Below are 24987 nucleotides of genomic sequence, written 5' to 3' on the forward strand. Positions count from 1 at the left end.
TCGATTTCTATAAATATATTATTAATTCGTAAATTGTAAAGTCATCTATTAAAATTATTATAGCATAAAATAAATTGCTAAACATGTTTTGCACATTACATATTATTGCAATTTTGCAAAATTATGATAATATTCAATATCTCTTTTTGATAACCACGTGAAAAATTACTTATATTGAATAAACGAGCTTTACGAGCTCGAAAGAATTGGATTAATAATTCCCTTATGAGCACAATTGACTCGCAGAAAATGGAATATTAAACATTCATTATCTCTGTGGGAGAGGCTGTATTATATATCTATATACAGAAACGAGTGATGACGATGAGAAAAGTCGTAATCGAGCGAAGAAAGATGAAAGTAGCGCGCTCGCGCGAGCGTGCCCACAATCTCTATTAAATCATGGCATTGTTGGGAGAGCTGAAAGTAGCGAAAGTAATTCCCGCGGAGCGCGAACAGCGGAGAATCTCCAGCCCCGGTCTATTGTAGAAAGCGACGCGAAAGAAAGGGAACGTATTTTCCCCTCGCATCGTGCCGCATCGTGAATATCGTTCGCTCGCTTCCCGGGAGCTGTAGAATGCGGAGAATATTAATAATTCAATATCTCCATCGCGCGATGATGCAGAATTTTCAAATTCTTTCGAATTTAGATGACATTTTGCTTCGAAAAGATAGTATTTTTAAAAAGATATTTTATATGCATATACTGATTATTATATCGATATTACGATATTTCTACGTCATTATTTGAGGAATCGCGAAAACTATTTTGAATCTGCTTCAAATTATATAAACGCGAATATTCTTTTTAAAGTAGGTATATATAAATATTACTATTATTATATTAACTCGCGCATTATTAATATAAAAAAGCATAATTATATTATTTATAATCTTTTTCTTATACATACATGTGTACAAATATTGTATACCTTACATGTTATACGTTTCTTCGGTTTTATTCTTTTTTATATATCTCAAAGAGCATTTTTTTCAAAAATTTACAATTTTTCTTTATCTTTTCTGTTTTTTTATTATTACTTTATTATTACTATTTCACTTTACTTATATACTTCATTACTCTATTATCTTGATTCTCATAAAACATGTATTTTTTTACACATTACATATATTATTCTTCAAATGTAACATAATGCTAAAAATTATTGCAATAAATAAAAATTCTCACATTATTTTTTCTGTAATAAATGATATATCAAAGATTAGGCATTGATTATTTTATTATAAAGACATCGAGAAAATATATAAAAAAATTATTTAAATTAAAAATACATACACGCATAGTGCGTTATGAAAATTATTTACATAAAAAAATAATTAACACGACACGCATATGAAACGCACATTAGCGAAGAAAGATTATGTTGGAAATGCTCGGGAAAAAAATATATTTAATGTATGCTGTTAAAGGTAACATCTCGAATGCACACACATGTACACAAGTACATGCGTTACATTTAAAGTCTGCGGACACAGATGCCGACGCGAAACGTACCGTTCTCGTTTATTGCACAAAGTACGAACGTGCGAACGTATTACAATGGCTGACACTTCGCGTTCGTTGTTCTCCCACGAGCGATAAAACTACGAGAAATTGACGACGTTAGTTACACGTGCATTACGCAAGGCGTTGCCAAGGTACATCGCGTTGTCCCTCGCAGCCGCATAATACGCGTTGCTGGATTTTTGACGAGTTTTACAACGGAGAGTTCTCTTCCATTTCGATGTCAAAAGACGTGAACTTTGCTGTTTCCGTGATATATTTGTCTGACAAAGTCACCGCCCGTGACTGCATATTACAGTTGTAGCAGAAGAGAACGAGCTCCACACAATTCATATGTCGTTAAGTAGCGCATTATGTCTGTATTATTATTTTCTATTATTATTTTGCATAACTAATAACTCCTGCGTCTTTGGTGCATGCGCATTTATAATAAATTAATCATTATAAAATATGTAAATATAATTTATATATTCCAAAAAAAGCACAGCATTTAATTTTGTTGTCAATCATAATAATAATCTGTTTTAGCTGTTTTCTGGAACACGTTGATAATATCAGTTAAATTGCATTTAGAATACATATTATAACAACCAACTACGATATTGCCATGCAATATAAATTATACACTTCGAAGTATGATACATTTAGGTCGCTCTTTCATTCAGCTAACGATGGAAGATAGAACAATATAGAAATGTATGAATGGAACACCGGAGAACCGGAAAAGTTCTATGAAGCCTGTAAGGATCATTGAGGGTTGAAACAAACGGGCGCGGAAGAAGCGCAGGGGTTGGCGTAAAAGTTGGCTGGCAACGGAGCAGTGACACGGAACATAATGCGCAAGCTCGCATTAAACGATCTCGCGTGCACACGAAAAGAAAGTACAAAGCATTGAAGGAACGGGAATATGAAATATTACTCCGCTCTCTCTCCAAAAAAAAAAGGGAGCATTGTCGGTGGAAAATATATCGCGAAAGCGGGGCGACATGCTCGACCTACTTCGTTAAAAACAATGCATCCTTATTCGCCCTCGGAAATCTTCCCCAATCGAGTCTTCTTCGTCGCGTAAAATTACATTCTTATTCAAAGTTCGCGAGACAATAAAAATGTTTAATCGGTTATTTGAATTTCAGAAAAGTTTATAAAATTTCTACACGAAATTATCATCATAAAATTAATTTCTTTTTATAAATATATTATACACTTCTCTCTCTCTCTTTTCTAATAAAATACTTCTTATCCAAATATCACATAATATTGATATAAAAATGATGTATCTTCAAAATTAAAATCCAATAAAAAAGAGCTTTAATTGCGGAAATGTACATTCTCCGAATTGTATCACCGATATTCGAATAATTTCCCAGGCTTCGCGTGCAGTATTGCATATTACAATAATCTCTCTCTTTCTCTTATTTTCCTTTTCTCTCTTGTTAATGCATCAAGCCCCCCAATAATTCCGCACTTACCTCGCTGCAATTGCGGCACAAAGACATCTCGCGCTCGCCCGCCGGCCATCTGCTCAATTCGAGCGCGTACGTAAGCTTAATAAGGGTTTGTAAATCAATTGCGACGGGAGGAGGGCAGGGTAGAGTGAGGGAGAGCGAACAAGGATGGAGGATTGCGTGTGGTCAGGTCGTAGGTGTCCGTGCTTCCATGAGCTGTAGACTGCACGGTGTAATAAAGAATAGTCCCTTCCTCGATACCTCGATACCACGCTAGTCATAGCGAAGGGCTTTTACAGGGTGGTCAAATTGAAATGAATTCGCGATTCGAATTCTATAAAACTTTTTCGAAGAAATATACGTGTGAAATTATATATATAACAATAGATTATCACGTACGAATCTAACGTTAAAATTGATGAATGTAATATAGCTAATAATAAAATAGATAATTAGTTATAATCTTGCTGCGGAAGATAATACATCCAATATTTGATGCATGAGAAAATATTATTAATTTTAATCCTTATGATATATTTTTTTTAAGGGTTGATACATTTAATAACATAATTTTTAACTCAATTTTTAATGTCATGTGTTCTAGTAGTAGAGCACAGTAAAGTTAATTAAATTAAATCAATTAAAATCATGTTATTCTTTGATTCAAAATTTTTCGAAACTGTGATTTAACAATGTTATTGACTTTCTTCCTGGAGTGTTTTATTGAATTGTGATAAAAATATTATTCTTGTTTTTAAAAGAAATTATCATAACATATAATATGAAAAGTGGATTTTTTTTCTTTCTCTTTCTTTCTCTCTCGACAAGTTTAAATTAATATAATTTTTGTTAATATCTAATTTTGACATAAAAAGATTAAAATCTTTTTAATTGCAAAAAGAGGTAATTGCAAGTTTATTAAATGTGAATTTTTAAATGTTAATCAATTTACATCTTAGACTCCATAACTCATCATCGTTCGCCTATGAACGCCCTGTAGATGTGCGCACCGTGTTATTTGCCGAAAAAAGGATGATACGGATAGCGCGAGCGGCGGGGATGATTGTCCGTAATTTGCGGTGGGGGCCGCGTGCACCGCAGCATATACCAGGGGGGGGAAGGAGGGAGAAAGGGAAAGGGAACCGTGAATACAATCTATTATTATATCGCCTATGCGCCCCGTAACGTGTATTAGTTTGTGGCAATAATACTCTAGCATGGATATTGTGAATTTTCTGAGTGTGAATGTGTGTGTCTGTTGGGTTCATTGTAATGCGCGTAACAATGTGCGCTTTTTGTAACAAACGTTGCGGGGATTAGATGTGGCCGAGCACGATAGCCAGTTATCTACTCTCAATTTGAAGCAAGTCCACGAACTTGACGTGGAATGAGCACGCGAGATGACTAGCACACACAATCTCGCTTAGACCTCTTTTACGGCCGAACCTATACACTGTAGTCGTCTTTTCTCTCGAGATCTGCGCCATAGTCGTCTTCTTGAGAGCTATTCCCTCTTCTTATTTCTTTTCCATCAAGAAGGTCGCCCCTGTTCGATTCGTCGTGCATCGTTGTAACCAAGACGCGAATCTACGTTCCGATCAACGAACACAATAGTAGTTCTTATCACTGATTAAATTACAATTTATATCGCTTTAAATTTTATTCTAAAGAAAAAGAAAAAAGAAGAACTTGTGGAATGAAGTTTATTAATTATTTTTTCCGAAAATTAATTGATTTAGACTTTATCAGATTGCCAAACATTAATCCATTTATTTTAAGGTCCTTCAAAAATCTCGATTATATCATTTCAGTGAAAAATTGATCAATTCCGGCACGTTTGAAGATGTATCATGATGCTAATTTATAGCGGCAGATCTCACAGACTCATTACAAACTAATTTTAAGAGAACCCGTACGGTATAATGTACTAGCTTACGGCGCACTAAAACCTATACTGCCGTCGTCGCTCATATGCATATACTACATCCTATGTTCTAGGGTTGCATCGTGGCGCAATGAGGGGATCCTCGAGAATAATTTGCGAAGGTTCATCGGCATCAAGGTCTCGGTTGATCCACATAGTTTTCTACAATTTCATCGCTTGCAAAACAATAATAATCCGCGTATCGTTGCGATCTGAATCTCAAATATAAATGTGTACGCACACGCACAAAGAATAAATTGGCTTTTATATCAAAAACCCGATCGCTGATTCAATCAAAAACTCAATTTATCAAATTTAATGATTGTCTAGAAATTACGGATTTTAAAAATTATATATAGTTTGTTTTATAGTTTTACCTTCGATTTTCGGTTTATCTTCCAATTCTATTCATTTATTGATGATATATTTAATGAATGAATAGAATTGGACGTGCACGTATTGAAATAAAATAAATTTCTAAATGATTTATAAAACAAAAAAAATACATTTTTCAATTCCAATTAAGTTTTGATAGAGAAATTGTTTTTATATTTAAAATGACTATCAAACATGAATTATAAACTGCGTATAAATGAGAAAATTATTAAAAATAAAGAAGAAGATATTAATTATTGACTCAAGTATCATTCTGATTGCATTCTAATCAGCTTATTAGAGAGTGGACAGAATGAATTATTCTTTATATTGTTACTGTTTATTACTTCATACTAGTTATAGTATTCTTTCTTAGTATGATAAGCTTTGAAGTCTCATTTTTCATTCAAATTAATTCAAATGTAAAATTAATACATAATTGACAACAAATTATATATGTAAATTGTTGCAAAATTTAAATATTATCACACAAAATCTATAATTATAACTTTATCCATTAATTTTTATCCAATAATTATAATTTTATATACATCTTATTAAAATATACTCGCAATAAAATCTGAAAACATTTTTTAAAAGATATTCAATAATTATAATTAAATTATATTTTATAACATCGGATACTAAATATCTGTATAAAAGTTATCGTTATGTAATTTTATAATCTCTATCTCTCTCTCTCTCTTGCATATACATATTATGTAAATTATGTATATATGTGTGTATGAATTAATGAACTAATAAATATAAAATATAATTAATAAAGTAATAGATAAAAAATTTCCTGTCATCATTTTGTTAATATGAGATCCTTAAATAATATGACGTCCTTAAAGGAATGGCTAGGACAACTCATTTTGTCTGCCAACTCATAATCCGAAACCCGTTTGTTGTCATCGTCTCGACGCGTCATATGCATGCACTCACGTGCGTATACGTGTAAATCGTCCGACTCGGGCTCATGCACCGTGCATTTATTTCAAGCATTCAGCAACTATGTGGTTGCACCCCATGGGAGTTTACACCGTATGCCAGTCTTAATGAATTCGCGGAAACAACATTCGCCCGGCGGATTCTTCGTTACGTTGTTAAGGGGGCACTTGAAATGAATCGTTTAAGAAGTCGTAATGGATCGAAGAGAATGTTCCTGGAAAAGATGGGAATCCGTGGAGTACAAGACTATAACCTGAAGCAATCCTTTTCGAAGCTTGTTCACTATCGTAACCCTTTATTTATTGCCGCTTTTGTACACTGTTTTGTAAATACTTATTATTATTACATAACTCTAAAGTAGCATAGAGATTCTTACAGTGTATTTAAATTCTTTTGTATAAATTTTTAAAAAGTTTTAAAAAAGATATGTGTATTAACGCGAAAAGATACTTGAAAGGAAATAAAATATTCTGGAATATAATGAAAACAAAATATTCTGAATAAGAAATAAACAATTGCGCGACTCTAAGTCTAATATATATGTATAAATCACAATTTTTACTTCAATATAGCTTTAATTTTTAGACTCCTTCAAAAAATCAACTAAATCATTTCGAAACCGCAGGCGAAGGAAAGACGAAAAGATCGAGAATTGTGGAAATCGATTGATGATGATGAAAAGTGACAGAAAATGAAAAAGGCAACACGGTTGCGAACTAAACGGTTCAAGCGGGAAGCAAGAATGATAAGAAGCAGAGGCGTTTGAATGAACGAAAGACCTCGGTTACGGTGCGCCAGGTATAAATACCCAGGAAGGTTCATTCCCGCAACCGGTCCATTCGTTTAGCTTCGTGCGACCGTAGCGAGATATGCGCGCAATATGTATGCACATGTCTTCGTTTTCACCTGACAAAAAAATTTGCACTTGCGGTTTGCTCGCAGAAAATCCGGAGGTGTGAACACACATATCTAAAGTTTTAAATATTATATTTATAATGTAATTTAAATATACTACCTCTAATATTAATGAATTAACTTTAACTGATAACTCTAACAAATCTTAAGACATTAATAAAAAATTTAATAAATTAATAAATTGCTGTGTGCTATGTTTATATTTATTTTCACGTTCATGAGGTATGTTTCGTATCAGTTGAGAGTGTATTATATAATTGCATACCCGCATTAAATTGAGCAAAACTAACGTCATATCTAATAAGTGCTCGTCGTGCCACAGACGCCAGACTCGTAAAGTACAGTAAATTAAATAATCCATCGCGCATTATACAAGTCGGTACGAGCACTTGCGGCGCAGCAGGTACACAGCTGCGACCTGCTCCACATGTTCATCATAAGTCTCGCGTAGGTGTAAGTGCGAGAGGTTGGCTGTATCACCTCGTAATCAAATGACACGTATGTGTGATGCATTGCACACGCTCCGCTTAATGAAACAAATTGATTTGACCCGGACTAGTGCCTATCGCGACAATAATTTCACGAAATAAGACCACTGACCAGAGTTGTGGCACGTGCAATGCTTAGAAAGTGCTCCAAGATGCATCTATCGTAAACAACATAGCGATTCTCAAGTGGCGTTCACAGTGGCATATTTTCTACAATCTTTTATTTTTTTCATACAAGATCAAGATTGTTTTTATCATGTTAAGCTGTTATCGAACTTTTCAAAATAATGAGGATATTGTTGAATAAGTTTGATAAAATAATCAAAAGTCATAAGCGTATTATACTTTATAATAAAGTGTCTAAACATGATAAGGAATTGAATAAGCGATAAGCATAAATATACATGGCTTATGCATTTCTTGAAATGCTGAATATTTAGCTTTAAATCAATATTCAAAACAAGATAGTAAAGAGACAAACGACTGTTTTCATCGAGAAGGAATGTGATGATCGTCATCACGTGATGATCTATAATTGTAACTTGTGTATTGTATTTTTCTTTCACGAAATGAGTGTCGACAACGTCGGAGCAGTAGTCCGGGTCAGTCCAATTGTTTCATTAAGCAAAGTGTACGTATATAATGCGTAACACGTACGTACGCATACAGAAGCTGCAGGCCGGTTCACTCGCCTCTCTACCTACGTCACGTCTCGATATCTCGGTTATCGAGCGTCCGAGCTCTCTATGAGAATATGGGACAGGCCGCAATTGCGTACCTGCAGCCCTGAAGCTCTGCAACTCTGAGGTCATCCGGGCATGATTCTCTTTCAAATGCGTTCCATTAAAATCGGCTCTTATATCCTTAAGCAGTGGAAAATTCATCATGCAAATGAAAAAATTTTTATACATCCATTATGCTGTAATAAAAAACGAAATTATATATTTAATCTGTGTCTCTCTGGGAAAGAATTTTAAATTAAATTTAATTAAATTAATCTTGATAATCAAAATTTTTTTTAAATAAGGGCGAATAATATGAGTCTATCGGTTTATACATATATAAAGACTGAATGTAATTAAACGCGAATAAATTACGCTGGAATGCAAAGCTTTTCTATCAATAGTATTATATTTATACTGTAATATTATGTGTAAAGATTTTTATATTATTATAAGATTCACAATTATAAGACACAATTCCATTGTGCAAGATTGAATTCCAAACTTCTCTTCATTGAACCATAGACTCGGTTCACCTAGTTTCACTTTCCGAGATATTATCGACGCGCTACAAAATAGAATTTCCTACGTATCTCCGTCCTTCCGCTTAATTCTCTCTATGTTCTCGATATCGATGACCTAGTTTGATACAATGGAAAATCAGAACGCCTTGCAACATATATATCGGTCCATTCTATAATCATTCCATTACTTGTAAGACACGTTATGATCGCTTGAATCATAAATAATAAACAATATCGGAAGCAATAGACTATGAGAATGAAATCAGGAGATACAAATCTACTTATAATTAAATAATTACATCTGATCGAGAGAATTTTCATTGATTTCCAATCGCTCGGTGAATCTCTAATCGAAATCTGCATCCATCATGGATGAACTCGACGACGCATCGCGACAAAGAGGCTCACGTCGACGTCGAGAAGAATAAAGGGAAAAATCAGGAGAGAGAAGAATCGAGAGGAGACGGTTTCGCGCGAGTTTCTCAGGGCATGTTTCAGTAGCATGTTTCAAAGCAAAAGCGTGCACCGAGCGAGCGGCTGCATGTGCATACACATGCGCGCGCTTGTCTCTCGCCATTGAGATCTGACCTACTTCGCCAAGCACACGGTTCGCCGACACCGACGTGCTTTACCCGAGCAAAAGCACCGACCGAGATGCACCGATCGACATACGGGGTGCATCGCCGAGCGCAAGCGCGGTCGCCTCCGCCGGGGATGGCCTCTGCGGGGCACGATGCACCAGTTTTCGGTGCACCCGTGGTATATCGGGCGGGGATTTAGAGCGCATCGGCCTAAATATCCGTTAAGGGGTTGACGTCGGTTTTGACGTAGACGAGGCCGAATTTCGCGCAACGCGGTCATTATTAATCCCACCGACATTAATTGCAAATGTTTATTTCGTATTCTCTGTATTTCTCTTCGATAAGCGAGAGAAAGATAATTGCCGAGCAAAATTTAAATTTAATCGTATTCTCTGAAATACATTCAGATGCTACGATTCCATCAGAGAATATAACTTTTATAAATTTATACTCTGAGCGAACTATATATTTCAATAATAAATAATGGATATTGACGTATCATGGACTGAAATGTAAATTGAGTTGAAAACACTCCAAAATGTGCGCGTATTTTTATATCAGTTATATATGTTACTAATACAAATTTCAAATGCGTTCCAGATTTCGAATGAGATATTTATTTCCAGCTTTATTTCAAACGTCGCAAAATGGCGAGAAAAATAAACGTAAGGTATATGATTTAGAAGTAAATCATCGAAGAAATGCAAAATGCATTATGAAAAAGAAGTAATCTGTGTATTTTAAGATATATTTAAAAAATATATATTAACTGTAACGACAAGTATTTTTCTTGTACAATGTTTTAATTATTTTTAAAAGATGACTGATATTTTTTCTGGCATTTCTTTTTAAGTCTAATTTAAATGCGCATGTTTTATCGATCGTATAATCTTTTCGGCGATCAATTATTTAAATTTTGTCGTTTTATAACCCAAAAATAAAAAGAGAAATCAAGGGAGAGAAAGTCGTGAGAATGTTACGACTCGCGATTTGTATCGTCAAGCGCGTTCGGATTACATGTTCTCTGTCAATTTCGTCGTCGAATCTCACGAAATTTCGGCAACAGTCTGCTCAAAGATTTCAAGATGCATTACAAAGGGGTCACCGTTTACTGTTAATACATTCGACTGCCATTCTGAACCGAAGACAGTGCACTCGATATATCCTTGCGCTAAATATAGAAATCTTGATGCATATTGTGGAAATAAATTTCTACGCTTATCGTGCAATGTGTAATTTTTCTGAAGTTATAATTTAATTTAATTGCACAGAAGCACAATGCAATTGTGTGAAACGCGATGACAAAAATTTTTGCAACTGTTGATTGTAAAATATTTTGAAATTAAATTTATAATTATTAATTACTAGTTAATAATTAAAAAATATCTTTATCTACATGTATCTTGTAATTAAAATTATATTATAAAACATTTATATATTCGGTATCAATATCAAATGAAGTGAGCATTATAAAATAAATTATAATATATTCAGGAGATTAAAATAACAATTTATTAATGTTATTACTCGCGCATCGATACTCTTATAGTACTTGCTTGAATTTCCACAATTAATAACATTTTCATCGAGCAATTTTGAGACGCGACAACGCTCATGAGCGAATAAACGCAGAATTAACGCGCTTATTTTTATCGTGCGCCGACTTTCCATCCTTGGAAGTCGTTAGATGCGACGAAGTCGCACCCGATCTGGTCGAGAATGCTTGAACAAGTCGGTCTGGAATTGAGTGCCGTCTGGTCATCCAACTTACTCGAGACTCGAGAGTTTACATTGCGCGAGGTGTCCGAGACGCGTTATTGGCCGTAATATCATCGCAGACGCAATACGCATGCCACGCAGCAAGGTGACGTGACACAATGCGTCTATTCGCAACGACTATCGAGATATATCAAGAACAGACGCAAGTGTCTCTTATCTGCAAATGTGAGTCCGAGAGAACAGAAGCGATTCGCCAGGAAAACTCCAATGCAAAATTCTCGAACGAGTATCGACGTTATTAGTCGCGAACACGAAGCGTCCAACTTCTTCGTCGATAATAGTGACGTATCAGAAAATAGTCAATAAACGAAATAGATAGATGAAAAGATTTTATAAATAATCAATTATTATATATCTATACGTATTTCTTTTTTTCAATCTAATGCAATGTTCTTATAAATGCATCTATCTGTGAATCAATATTAAAAATGATGATCGAAAACAATGATAACAAGTACCGGATAAACAAAATTCTTAACAAGGTTAAAAGATTTTATCATGATACTGAGATATTTATTAATCTATTAATATATTGCAGCTGAAATAAATAATCAAATTTAATTCTTATAAGCATATATATCTTGCGAATAAAAAAGAAAGTTTAAATCATATGAGACAAAGTGCGTCTGAATAATTGAATGATAATATAGTTGAACAATCTTAAATATTCAAGCTAATTTCGCGTTAGTTATCACAGTGTTCTTGAATAATTATCGCAAGAAAACGAACAAAGTCCTTCGAAAACCAAAGAGCATTAACCGACACACGCGCTGTATTCGCGTCTGAAACTCAAACAGAAATTTATACGCGACCTCCATCAGCGAATCCGCAAATAATCCGCAGTCGTACTTCTATAAATTCACCTTGAAGCAAACGGCCGGCCTTCTGCGAGCCTTCCCCTCATCGGCTGAATTGCGCGCGAATAAGTGCACTGGAAGTGCATCGGGTCATTTGCGTATTCTTAGCGGCACTTATTGATTTTCAAATAATTCGGACACGAGCGCGAACGCAAGCGCGAAAATGTAATGCATTCCCGGCCAGCTGTAATTCAGAGCTGCATCGCGTCCGTAAAATTATACCATTAAGATCTCTTAAATTTCTTCGTTCCACTTAAATGTATTTATGAATACAGTTTTTCCCGTATAATGCGAGACCAGTGATTGACCAAAGATAATGCGAAATTTCATCTTTTACGAACAATAAAATCATCTAAAAAATGATTAAAGCATCAACTTGCATGAAAGCAACTCTTTTATATTATTTGTTTCATATTGAAAAATTGATAAAAGCCATAAATGGTCGATGAGATCAATCTATTATAATATAATAATATAGATTACAATATATATGATATAATTAAAAATTAATTATTGAAATATTCAAATATGTATAAATACTCATTTAAACCATAATAAGAGAGATGCTGTTCAATCGAGCTTTTTTCCTCAAAGGAGAGAAAGATCTCTTCTATGTTGAAATTATAAATAGAGAAAAGAGAATAATATTCTTGAAATAATCAAAATAGTCGCTTACAGAAATATTTGAGCTATCGGGGCGAATTCCTAGCACGAGAACGCGATGAAATTCAAACGGTTCCGGACACGATAGGGATTCTCTCGACGCACGTGCATTCGCACATGCAAGCACGAGGATGGACGACGGCGGGCGTTGCTCGCAGCTTGCAACGGAATCGTCAAACTGGGTCAACGAGACACCGTCGCTCCTGACGCACGTTCGAACACTTATACATATACACACATTGCACACACACATACACACACTTGATTGTCGTTGCATCGTTGCGCGCGTATGCGCAGATGTCCTATATGCGCGACACGAGTGTCGCCTGAATCCCTATTCTCTCCAAGTGCCGCACGTATTGACATTTTGCTAAGGCTAGCCGCAGGTTTCCCCCGACGTGGCCTAATGCCCATTCGGTTATTTTTGCAGCCAATTTAATTCGGTTACCTACATTCGCGGCGGCCTAATGTGAACCGCGATGCAGATACATATGCTTATCGATCCTATTTGTCATCCTCGCTGCTTTCATCGAGGATGTAGACGTGTAATATTACTGAAATATATATTGTGAAACAATGTTTCCACATGTTTCTTATTCATTCGTTTAATGAGCATTAGTACGCAACCTCGCTGCGAACTAACAAGCGATTATAATTACCCATTAAAATTTTTATAGTCTAGCTAAACATTTTTACATATATTTCATAATATCTTATAAAAACATTTTCATTCACAAATGAATGAATTAATTATTAAAAATACGCTATTAACATTCCGTTACGCCCATGTAACGTGAATGCTTTTCGACTGGATGTTGCCGTGCGAGAGGATTAAATTAGTCATGTACATACACATATATATTTATATTTCAAACTTATATAAATTACTCACATAAATTATTGCTTTTATTATTATTAATAAATTTTATCATAATATATGCGAATTAAAATAATTTCCTATGAATATTATTTTTCTCATGTCTCATCGCCAAATTCCAGAAATCAAATCAATGTTGTAATCAATGTATACGCGCGTGTTACTCCGCCTCCTTGAAAATGTCGACAGGATTTTGTCGATCCTCGAAGGAAAGCGAACGAAGTGAAAGTGTGACTTGTCTCGAATTTGCGATTAGAGGGGCCTCGCGGAAATTTCCAGGGCCCCGAAAGGCGCCGAAAAAGGCGAATCACCTCGACGAAAGCCGCTCCTCACGAACGAGGGTCGTGAAGGAAAGACAGAGAGAGAAATAGAAAAGACAGAGAGAGGATGTATACGAAATAAGAGGTGGTTGTACGAGCAATAAGAATGTTTGCCAAATGACGTCAAGCATCCATGGAGGCCAGGCTCTTTTCGAATGCCGGTTTGCACGTTAATACTCGCGTGAACGACGTTGATTGATCTTGAGTCAAAAATCTTTAGGAAAGAATTTTGCGTACAAAAAAATAAAACGACCACAATTTACATAGTAAAATCTAACAAGGTGAGAGATAAAAAGATGTAAAATACGTAAATATTCAAATGTAAAAGAACTGAATAGAGATTAACACGTTTGAAGAAATTTTTCTTCTCTTTTATCTAAAGGATACTTGGACTCGTATGAATTCTCGAATAATATTCGACTCTTATCAATTATCGCTTTATGTAATTTCAAACTTGACATACATTTGCATAAGACTAAACCATAGAAAAGAGACGTATTAACAATAATATCACCGTGCCGGATTAGGAAGCCTAACAAGAATGACGCTCGTTTATACTCAAACTTATTATAGTAATTTTAATCCCGAGGCAATGATGTCATCAACGAGAATCAGCAGCATTCTTCGGAGCATAAGCGCTCCAACAACGAACGCGTATGCACGCATTTCTGTTTACATCGCAGCTTCCTATGATGCAGCACGCAACGTTCGCATACCGAGGAAACGAAAACAAAAAAAAGGAAAGAAAGATTCGAGCACGCAAAACAGAGAAAGAGAAGAAGAAAAAAGAAACGGGGGAGATGGATCTCTCTCGAGTGCATAATAGCCGCGCTGAAGGCGCTTCGTACTCGTGTCTCGCGCGAGGGACCTTCTATGCGTGCAGTCTTAAACACGAGCGCGTCTCATTATGTAATAAACGTGCGCGAGCTGCACGAACGATATGTGTCATGTATGCGTACAATGCAATAATAACGAGCGACGAGAGGAAAAAAGAGAGGAAAGAACGAGAGGAGAAAGGAACGAGCGGCCGTTCAATACGCGTAAGGATGTCCGATGCGTGCGTTCAATGCACGTGAAGATGCACGCTATTGTTGTTTGCTACATTTGCGAATATCAGATATAGAAGCTTCAAACATTATATCCCGCAAGGGATATAAATAAATAACATGTATGAAGCTTGTAATCTCGTTGTTCATTTGGATGCTGCATCCATTATAATTGTATTAATAGAATAAAATGCACGTTTAAAGAGCGCAAAAGTTTCACGCCATATGTATTAATTTCATATGTAAATTCAAACATCTTTTGTTCGGCATCTTTTGCAAACGGCGAATATAAATCTCGTGCATCGTATAAAAGAGATAACGCTTACACGAGCCAAAATATTTATTCATAGAGTGCGGAATGTTTCGTATAAAAAAAGTATTAAAATTGGATCTGGAATCTTATAATGTACCTCACGAGGATATAACGGACTGCGCGGTACGTAAAAAGCAAATAGGAAGCTACGATGGGCGGAAAAGCTCGACAATGGAGACGCGGACACGCGCGGCATGTATGCGAGATGTCCGTCGTCGCTCGCGTCTACGCACGCACGCATTTATACAGATGCGTGTGTGCGCGCGCGCTTTCTCTCTCGCTCGCGTATACAGGCAGATGCATTTTCTATCCCCCGTATTCATCCGCGTACGGCGACTCCGTGACCCACTTTCATCTCTGGGAATAACAGGCACAAGCGCGCACCTCTCGTCCACCCACGTGCGGAATCCCTCCTGTTGGACCTCCCATTGCCATCGTCCGTTTACGTGCGCTATGCACCTGCACGTGCACGCCACACGCGTTGCAATCTGCTGCGTGGCAGCTCGGTATTACCAATGAGTCCGATAAGTTCGTCGTTCGTTCGTACGTTCTCACGTGTAATTACATACGCGTCGAGATATTCATGCTGCTTGCGGAGAGTCTTGTTGTGAGTCTTGCGAGTGAACGCACGATGCGAAATTGTGTGCGAGCACGATATTACAGATATAAATGAAGGAACATGCATTCGCGGATGTACGTAAAAAGCAAAAGTAAATTGGGTGGTATCTCTTTGTTTGAAAACTGAAACGATTCTTAAATAAAACCATCGTTTCATTATGTTTGGATGAGAAGTGAGAACATTTTTTAATTTTATATTTTATTTTTTTATTTTAAGTTTTGTTATATTCTAACTTTTTGATATAAGATGCGCGAGATTGTTATTATTGTTATTATATTTTTTATTTGATGTAAGAATATATTGAAAGTATGTGAAGAAGAAAATGTATTTGCAATGCATATTACTATAAAAATAACAAATTCTCCAAAATTATCCGGCATATTCACTATATTATTATATTGCATATTTTTTTATGCACACGAAAATTTACAAAATTAGAATATTACAAGATAATCTCAGATTCTCTGCCGTGTAAAATATATTCAAAATAAGAAAAATATTCAAAATAATATAATAATATGTAAATTTGAAATTTATATACATATTAGACACAGGCTTTGAGTAAAGATTATGACTTTATTCAAAACACACAATACTGGATTAACTGTCAAATTTAAATTCTATTGAGATGGAAAACACAAATTCTCAGAAAGGATTCCTGAATCAAGATTTCTCGGGACTTCACGGGACTGACCAGAACAGGTCTTACTCTCTCTCTAATCGAGAGTTCGGCGGATGCCAGGTTCCGTCTCCCGCATCGACATACACGCGGCGGCGGAGCTTCCTCCACGCGTGGAAGTCATTTACCTCTCGGAGTTATTTGGCCTCTTCGTAGCTATTTGGCTCACTGACACGTACGATTCATGCACCATGCAGAGGGAATGACGTGCAGGCAAGAAGAGAAGAAAGGCTGTGTGCCGCAGTTAAAGAGATACAGAGGGAGAAAGAATAAAAAAAATATACAAAGGAGACGATATAAAAAAGGAGGAGGAAGATAAAGTTGATCAAAATACAGAGAGATATAGAATTATTCATTCACTGGTACTGAATCAAATGTGTCACATGCGTATATGCATGTGTATGCGAAAGGGAAGTTAAAGTAGATAGAGGTGAGCGGAAAAGAGAAGGAGAGTGAAACGTAAATGGCCAGACACACGTGCCAAGAAACGCACACGTGAACGCTTGCATGCTGTGTCTCAAGTAAGCATCGACAGCTGATTCCTGGCAAAGCTTGGCTACTCTTGCTCTATATACGATTGTAACGGTTCAATGCACTTGCATAAAATTATTCTCTTTGAGATATTACGATAACTATATAAATATATGAAACTTATTGTATTTATATAAGTAATTTAATTTAATTTACATTTTCTTTCAATTCTGCATTATGATGCAATCTATAAATTATATTGTAATCAGTTCACATATAAACATTATTTACAACTGCTCTATAAGCACAGTTTCAACTTTTGATTATTAATAAACTTATTCCTATTAATAATTCAAAAAACAGATTGATAAAGATATTCACAAACAACTTTTGACAATGACGTAATATTATATGATAAAGCTTAATGTAACAAAATAATGATCAACGAGCACTTTTTTCTATCCTTAATCAAACTTATTAATCGATTAAAAAACCGCGTGTCATATAAATATATATATATATATATATATTGCACTTAAATTTTTTTCGTAGCGAAAACTGACCGAGACTTTGGTAGTACGATATTCTATGACATCTATCTCTACAGACGCGTCGTCTATTGGATTTTTATGATCTTTTAATATACTATTCTCAGATACTGCCACCGCAAGAAGCTCACAGCATGATATCTACGCCAACGACCGCGTTCAATTACTACGAAGTAATAAAACGAAGCAACATTGTCACGCAAAACGTGCCTTTACGACGCAAAGGGTCAATAAACGGTGTCTATTGTGCCAACACTTAAATCCACGTCATACGGTATTTCTAATAAAACCGTGGTGTCGATAGAACGCAGCTATTGGCGCAATGAATATTACTGCAAATTTTTCTAAAGTCTGACAACCGCGTAACAGAATCAAGTACGCGGATTTTACGATAGTGCTTAAAAACGCACGTTTAAGACTATGCAAATGTTATAGTTCCCTGTCATTTTATTTACTTCATCACTTTCTGTGAAAACGCATTCACAATTATATATCCAAAAATTTTATTATTCAATAAATTTATTCCGTAAAAACTCTCGTAAAAAACGAGGAAAACTTGTTAAGAATATTGTTATCATAGTCTAATTATAGTATAATTATACTATCCCTCCAAATATAAAAAAAACCATGAAAAATTAACTCAATATTGTGTGACGACGAGAAACGCACGCATTTTATTTATCTTGAAACCGCTGCACCCAAGAGTGTCTTTCTCTTTTTCTCCTTGTCATCCTGTGTCTCTCTCGCATACGTGCTAGTAAGAGCATGTTTTACGAGTGCGCACAAGTGTACGCTTTTAGGCGTCATGTTCTCTCTTTTCCCCGCTTCCCTTTCGTACACTGAAACGAACATTGCAAAGACCTCTGTATGGCAACTCGCCCGCCCGGCAGAAACGCATCTTGCATACGAAAACGCACGCGTCTCCCTCGCATCTGCAAATCCCGTCGCGTGTCACGAAATTTCGGAAAATCATCCATCCCGCAGACACAATGATACGTGCGCCGAAAGGATTTGACGCTTCATCGAAAGCAAAAAATATCGTTTATTTTTTTTGTGTTCTTTGAAAGCATAAATAAATTATTTAAATTATTATTTGACTAATATTAATTAAAGTACATGTGTATCTATGTGTGTCTAATTGTAAGCTTAAAAATGTTAGAAAATTTCAATATACTATCAGATTTATATATTAAAAAATAGATATTAAAAAAGAATATTAAAAATTTTAATTTTAAATAAGATTAATCAATGCATTATCAATATATTATATAGACGTTTGTTAAAATTTTGTTTTTACAATTCGTGAATTAAAATTTCGTATCGAATATTTTTTTTCTATATCAAGTCTTAAAATTAATGTTCTAAGAAAAATCGATATTAAAATATAATTAAAATATAATTAAAAACGAGTTTTCTCAAATATAAATAACGTATTGTTCGATGATTAGCAAACAGCGGTTTCGCGTTGCAAATAGGCAGGAACTTTGTGACCGAAGGCGCGCGCACGCGGTACGATAAGAGCCTAGATCAGAGCCAAGTATTTAACTTATTCGCATCCACGCCAGCAGGCAACTCTGATGACCATGGCCTTAATCACAACGAGCGTACACCGATATGAGCGACGCGCATCGCCTTTTACTGCACTCGCCCTGTATGCTCGTCTGTAACGGCGAACTTCTAGCTAGCCAGGAAAACTTGTTACTAGCTATATCAAGAATTAAAGCCTATCTATAAAGCCTCATTGCATTACTTCAAAGGAAATATTATTTATTTATTTATTTGTCTTATATATTTAGATTGATAAAAATAAATTTTGTTATAAATATAATAAAAAATAATATATACATATATATATATATATATATATATATATATATATATATATATATAAATGTGCAAGGAAATATATAAATAATAAATGCGAGAATGATAAAATTCAACAAATTAAGCATATTATGGAAAAGAATTGTCTTCTTCGTCCGATATTGCTTCCAATCTTTTTAATTTTTTTATGTGACATATAACAGAATTTTGTATTTATTTTTCTGCTAAAACGGAACATTTTATCGTTGAAAGTGAATTGTAACTTGTATTGAATATATGTAAATCACTTGTAATTAGTTTCGCTCTGAGAGAGAAGAAATAGATTGTCCTTATGAATGGTTCAGTTTTGTTATATTTGTTTATCGTGTAAAATTTCTATTTTATTTTAGAGAAATATAATTATGTATTATATAAATATTTGCAATTTGTGTGAGGTATATTTATTTTTAGGTTGACCTTAACCCTATCGCGGCTTGTTGTATCTTCGAGACACAGATAATTAGTGATAAAATTTCCTGTGCGCGAGACGAATGAAGGAGTGCACAAATATGCGCTTGACCTTAGGTAATCATCCCTCTGCGGGGTCGACAGATAAAGTCAGCGATACATAAAAAACAATAAACGACATGCTGTGTACCACGTTTCGCTCTGAATTCCGTTTGAATAAATTATGGCATGTTATTACTCATTGAAAAATATAAAATTTTCCTTTAGAATTGGTATTAAATGCTAATTTGAACCAATAAATTGGCGATGTAAATAATTATCATTAATCATTTCATGAATCGTGTAATTTTTGCATAACGTTAAATTTCTTATATGAAAAATCAAATAGAAAAATACGAGATATTGTATATTTACAATTAATTATATTTCTGTCGTAAAATGTAATTCTCTGTACATTTTTATTTTTATATATTCCTGCACATTTTTATTTTTATATATTTGTCCTACAATTTACGATATTTGTTACTACAAAAAGATATCGCCTAAAGTTTGTCACGTCTTTTTTTGATCCCGGCTCGTTCCGCCGAAATATCGATTCGGGCTATTCCCGATATAAAGGCTGCCTAAAATAAAACGCTTTTGCATTGCACAAACAACGAAGTCCACCGTTAAGGAAAAAAAATTGTAAGCGCGTTCAACGGTGCACTCTAGGCTCAATAAATTTATCACGAGGAAAAGCGCTATCTTATCGAGCCGGCATATGGCGACACCTGATTGGAAAATACGCGACAGGTGCACTTTTATGCACGAATCTGCGAATCCACAATATTAGCGGTAAAATATTGACCTCAATCAAATCACCTGACGACCGCGATATCGTTATCTCGCATATCGGTATCCGCGAATTGCACTTGCACAGTATCGCCGACCTGAGAAATAATCAACATGATAACGCCATGCGAAAATGCATTCCTACTTACGACTCAAATTCCAAATCAACTTTTTCGATAAGATAAAAAGAATGTGTATATTTTCTCAGAGTTCTCTCTCCAATAATATCGACTTACATTGAGTATTTTAATCTGAATAATATTATCAAAATTATTAAAGTAGCTATCTCGTAGCATTATTGAAACAAAAATGTTTCATTAAAAAGAAAACTTTCGAAAAATTGCGATAAAAAATAAGTTATTCAATGAAAAAAAAGCGAGGAAAAATAATGTTTTTCCAATAACAAATTTTGATATCTCCGTTACAGAAATATATAACTATGCTATAAAAACAAATAAATTTACAAAATTTATAAAATAAATATAATAATATGATAAGATTTGCAACAAAAGATATTCATTTATACGGTAATATTTATTTATCTCAAATCGCATAGAAAACCTCAATTGTCGAATGATCATTGCAAAGTAGATCATTGCGCTTATTTCGGTCGGCGAAACGGCATGAATCTTACAGAGAACCGCAGTTGTTCAATATCTGGAGTACCGCATGCCGGTGGCACGCGTTATGTACCCGTTTAGATATGAACGGGCTAAGAGACCGCGAGAGAGACCGGCTACGAGATGACGAACGGCTATGACAGTTTACCGGCTAAAGGATACGCGATGGACGGCATCGTCGTATAGGTGTGGATGTAACGTTGCCTGTCGGAGTACTTTCATTGGTGTTATACAACCGCGAGTCGACCGACCGCTGAAAAGAGAAATGGGAACACACAGCGACTCTCATGCGAATACTGCAGACTCGTTATTTAATGACATTTTAGCGGGCGATAAGAACGACGAAGATAATGAGAATAAATCGGAAAAATACGTAAAATTAATTGGATTATTTTGTAATAACAAGTTTATTAAAAATTTATTATTATAAACACCCGTTTTTTTACATATTCAAAGTCTTTTAATTTTATGAATAAATAATTGAGTATTTAATTCAAAATTTTTATAAAATATATATATAAAGAATTATATCATAAATTATATTTTATTAAAGGATTTTTTTATATAAGAACATAAGAAGTTCATACAATTTTATATGCAAGAAAGATAATGTGCATTTTGCAACATGGCACTTTAATGCTTCGAATTTAACAATAGTGAATAATAATAAGATTATTTGTATTCCAGTCTTAGCTTTTAGATCATTCAGAGTTTTACAACGAACTTTTCGCAATTTTATTCAATTACAATTTTCTGCGCTGAATGAATAACGCGATTAAACATATGTTGCGTCATGAAATAATGAAGGATGACATAAACGTATAGAAGCACCGATCAGATCGACAACTTCGATTATTACGAGATGTTGACAGATCTGCGACGCAACTTGCGTTGGTGCATAACATCGTGTTGATACGGATGATCAATAATCGCAATTAATCGCGTTATCGCAATTTTATTATCGAACATGAAATTATTGACAGTGTCTTAATTTTAGCTGTTAAAAATGATTCATCGAAAAATGGAATTATCATCATTATTTTAATATTATGACACACTTTTAATATTGCGTATTTAATATTACATTTTCCTCAATACTTTTGATTCTACTTTTTTATAAGCAAAAATTAAAATTGTAGAATTTAAATTTTTAAACAATATTTTTTTAATTTTATTTTCAGCTTATTTGCTAATATATCAGTGATAATTTATATATGTAAAACCATTTATTGGTCAGACTTATATTACCACATGGATGATTAATTTTTAATATGAGAACAAATTTTGAAAGTCAACTTTTATAATTTGTAGAGAAAACATCTTTTAAACTTATAAATATAATAAATTGCAAAATATGAAATATAATAAAAATTAAAAATAGCGTAAATTAGCATCTGTAAAACTTTGAGAATTGTCTATATTTCAGGAGCACCATATATATAAACAGGATGAAGGAGAGATTCGTCTCGTTAAGTGCACAAGGTTCGCGCAATCTCGGTCGCGGAGAAAGTGGAAAAGTGTATCATTCACTTTATGTATCATTCAGTTTACATATCGGGTGATATCAGATATACGATTTAATAACACGATCTATGTAAGTTTTTGGACTCGTTATAACATGAGAAACATTAATTTTAACCGATCAATTAATTATTAATTACAATTAAAATACTAATTATTATTGTCAATTACAATTGTGCTAAAATTTTGTATAAAATCAAGAAGAAAAACTAAAAAAAAAAACATTTATCAACATTATACATATGTTTTATTATATAATATCATTAAATTAAATATATTACAATTAAATCTTTATATTAATATATAAATAAAAAGAGTTAGATTGAAATGATGGATTTTAGATAGATATTGAAACCATTTACGATTGAAAATGCTTGTTTCTATTGTACATTTCTCATGATTTATTTAAAAAAAAGTCGCCAAAATTCCTATATCAAAGGAGAAATTATAAAATATATATTCGATATATTTATAATGAAACATTCCATTTTTTCAATAAGAAGACTCCAAATTTTCAAAGATTTTAAAACGTGTCCAAGTTCACGAAGACACATTGAAAGTAGCTTTATGCGTTACATGCAGTTTCAAATTTTCGTTAGGAGAGACTTGGACAAAAGAACATCTTAAATCAATGCATTCATTGACAACCGAAACTTTAAGTCGAGAAAATTGGAGCATCGGGTCGCAAACGACTCCGATTTCGCCAACACATACAACAAGATACGCAGATGCAGAAACAATGCGGGTATCATTCGTTAAGGGAACCAGCATACCATCGCTAAATCACCGAAGATCATTATTTCGGCAATGATTCGCAGGATAATGTATGATGTTGATCGTAAATACATGTTTATTCGCTAATAGATCCATTCAATCTACGTTAATTTTGAAATAACGATGCAGCTATACGACCATAGCTAATCGTTTGCGACTAACGCGACACTGTGATAATGATTATACACATTAAACACGACGGATTGCTACATATTAATCAGTATAAATATTAAAAAAAAAATTAGTCTATTAGCGTGTTTTAATATCGCCTACAGATTTAATATATTTTAGTTCAAATATCTTCTGTACATTTTAATATGTATTGTTCTACTTAAATATATTATTTCTATATTATTTCTATTTCTAGAAGCTAGCAATTTTTTTAACTTTTGATAAAATTAATAAAATTCTGATTTCTTACTTTAAAGAATTCTAGAACTTGGATTTTCGATATATTTTATAAAGGATTTAATTTTAATCCAAAGATATAGAGTATTGGCTTCACATTTTTTACAAGAATTAATAATAATTTTGACTCACATATGTAAAAATCTAAATTTGGTGACATATAAATTATTATCAATAACAGAATCTCTCACCGCAAATCTGGATCCAACTTCCTCTCTTAATCGCGCAAACGAAAATACGAAGTACTCAAAGGATGCGAACGAAATGAGTCAATATTAAGGAATTCATACACTGAAAAAATTGTATTCTCAACTTAAGATTACACTTCGTGTAATTCGATATCCTGACAGATAGCTCTCTGTCTGAATGGCGCCAAGTATAAATAGGAGGGATATATGTATATGATTATTAGATTCATGTTTGGTCTATACACTGCCTAAAAATTATCATTGCCCAATGAGGTTTCGCAATCTCTGCTTCCCTTAATTAACATAATAGATTTCTTTTATCTGTTTTTGTTTGCAATAAAACCAGAAATAAATCAACTATCAAATATTATCAAATAAGTTAAGGAAAATACAATTGATTTCGTCAAAGAATTCATAGATAACAATATACATGTAATTTCATGTTGACAATCATCGTACAACGATACATTTATATAGCGTGCAAAATAGGACTTATAACGTGTTCTTTTATGAAAAAGTTTCGTAGAATCTCCTAACGCGATGATGTGGTACGGAGAGAAGAAGAGAAAGAGGAAGGTAAAGGATTAAAAGAATGATGATAAGGGGGTAACAATCGGTGTCAGGTATTTGTCATTCCACTTCGGCGTTCGCCTTGTTAATCCAGCATATCGCTTCACACGGGCGCGAGGCCTTTAATTCTCATTCATGGGTATCACGCGCCGTACCATGTGGCACATTGGCATCGCGTA

The 24987-nt window shown here is 34.2% G+C and overlaps 1 protein-coding gene across 9 annotated transcripts in view; it reads right to left on the reverse strand.

Annotated features, from left to right (window-relative positions):
• The window catches only part of Oatp74d (Organic anion transporting polypeptide 74D), a 99631-nt gene that overhangs the window by 35785 nt on the left and 38859 nt on the right, over window positions 1–24987 (reverse strand). The gene's annotated exons all lie outside the window — the stretch shown is intronic.

The sequence above is a fragment of the Camponotus vicinus genome, unplaced genomic scaffold (genome assembly GCF_025532165.1).
Source record: "Camponotus vicinus isolate PSW18456_S1 unplaced genomic scaffold, iyCamVici1.0 SCAF_13, whole genome shotgun sequence".
Lineage (NCBI taxonomy): Eukaryota > Metazoa > Arthropoda > Insecta > Hymenoptera > Formicidae > Camponotus > Camponotus vicinus.